The sequence below is a fragment of the Budorcas taxicolor genome, chromosome 4 (assembly GCF_023091745.1).
Source record: "Budorcas taxicolor isolate Tak-1 chromosome 4, Takin1.1, whole genome shotgun sequence".
In the NCBI taxonomy this organism is placed as follows: Eukaryota; Metazoa; Chordata; class Mammalia; order Artiodactyla; family Bovidae; genus Budorcas; species Budorcas taxicolor.
In genome coordinates this window covers 11,809,838-11,811,931 of record NC_068913.1, presented here as the reverse complement: position 1 = coordinate 11,811,931, position 2,094 = coordinate 11,809,838, and positions in this window count along the sequence as shown.

The window sequence follows — 2,094 nt, the reverse complement described above, 5'->3', positions numbered from 1 at the left end:
TATTTGGGAATAAAGTTAATATTTTGACTAGAAGTATCTAATGATAAATCAGCAAAAACTGAATCTGTATACATCATTAAGGTGTAATCAGAGATGACCAGATGACTCTAGTTAACCTTTTTTGAAGTAGGGATTACGTTGATATTTCAAAATCCTTACTCTTGTAGATAAGTGTATTTTAAATTTTTCCCCTTTTTATTTACTGGGGGAAGGAACTTTTAGGGGTGGGGGGTGGTTTGCTATCACTTTAGCTAGCAGAATAGCGTGCCTTTATCCTCACACATCTTATTTTTGTGGACACAGTAGCCATGCTTCATGGGGAGGTCAGAGCCGGGTATGGCAGTCTTGCCCTTTAATGAGCTTAGTCATATCCTCGGACTCTGTCCCATGCTACTTTGAGTGAACCAGAGAAATAGCCTTTTGCAGCATGAGAATGCCCCAGAAGCTCTGGGATTTACCTCCACTTCGATAATACTGAATGTTTTTTAGCATTAGAATGTGTTATAACATTTGAACTAATTTTGATTACACTTTGGCTTTGAAAAGGAATCATTTCAGATAGACACTGGTACTTTTTGAACTTGATAGCTAGATTCTAAAATGCATGTTTTATATTGTTAAGTTTTAACCAGTCAGGAAAATTTTATGTAACCAGTGATAGTTCTTTTATTTTTTGTATGAGTTTTGTTTAGGCTGTAATGTTTAGCTTTTTATTAACTTCTTATTCTTGCTATCTTAAATTCCTTAACTGTGTTTAACAGCATACTTGCCAAGCTATTTAGCATGTAAAAAGCAGGTTTTTGATTTTTTTTTTTTTTTTTTAACAGCTTCATATTGAAGCTGAGACTTACCATAAAAAAGTTGAGTGGCAGGCCTGGTATGCTGTGTCTTGTTACATAAAACTATTGCCAGAATCTTAGTAAATATAACGTTTTAAAAGTTTGTCTTTGTATATTCACAGCAGATTATGACAAGTTAAATTTAAGTGAGAATTACATTATTGCTTTTCCTGTGTCACATTTTACTAAGATTTTGTGCCTCATATCTCCTGCTGAACTGTTTACTAGTAATGTTAAAGAGAATTGATAAATCATTTTCACTTTACATTTTTATATAATCAGGTAACATGAAATATAATTTGATGTACAATTTTGCCTGTTACAGAGGGTGTGCTAATTATAGTGGCATATGCGCGAAACATTTTGGCATGACGAGAAGCTGAATAAATAGCTATTTTACCTAAAAATAGTTGTGTCCTTATCAGCTCCCTTTGAGTCACAAGTTATAAACATTAAGAAACACTATTAAGTATGAAATGGTAGATAGATAAGACATGTCCCCAAATTTTTAGCAAATTTCCCTAAACTTTATGCTTGAATTTTCATAATCTTTCCTCTTTAAAGAAATCTACAAGGTTTTGAGTACACAGCAAGTTGGGGAGATATTTTTATCCTAAAAGAAGTTTCTCAGAATTGTTCATGAAATGCTAAAGGACAGGACAAACCTATCAAGTTACTTGTTGATCAGATTTGCTTTGAACATACAAGTATACCTTTACAGACTGGTCCAGTATAGGATGATTACGTACCACTAAAAGCAGCAGTTCATTTTATTAGACTGGAGAAGGTGATTTGGCAAAAATTGTATTCTTTCCAGGTTGTGCTGACTGCCTAGGAAACTACTTTTTCATTGGTCTTCTTGTAGTAGCCTTAACAGTCTTCTGAAGGGTATACAAGAAAATTTGAGCAGGTGATATTATGTGCAAGTTAATAACATCTCTTTCTCTCTCCACCAAACTCGTTTTTCTTAAATAATTATATACTTTATAAACATAAAACATGTTATTTGGATAATGATGCCAAGGTAACTGCAGCACAATTGATGAGTGTCTGGGTTGAGAAATTGAATTTATACCTGGTGCTACCTTTTTCTGATTGTTTTGAATTCCTTTGGTTGCCCTTAGTATATTTACGTGTTTAAAATACCCTCAGATTATTTGGGCTTCCCTGGTGGCTCAGAGGTTAAAGCGTCTGCCTCCAATGTGGGAGACCCAGGTTCAATCCCTGGGTCGGGAAGATCCCCTGGAGAAGGAAA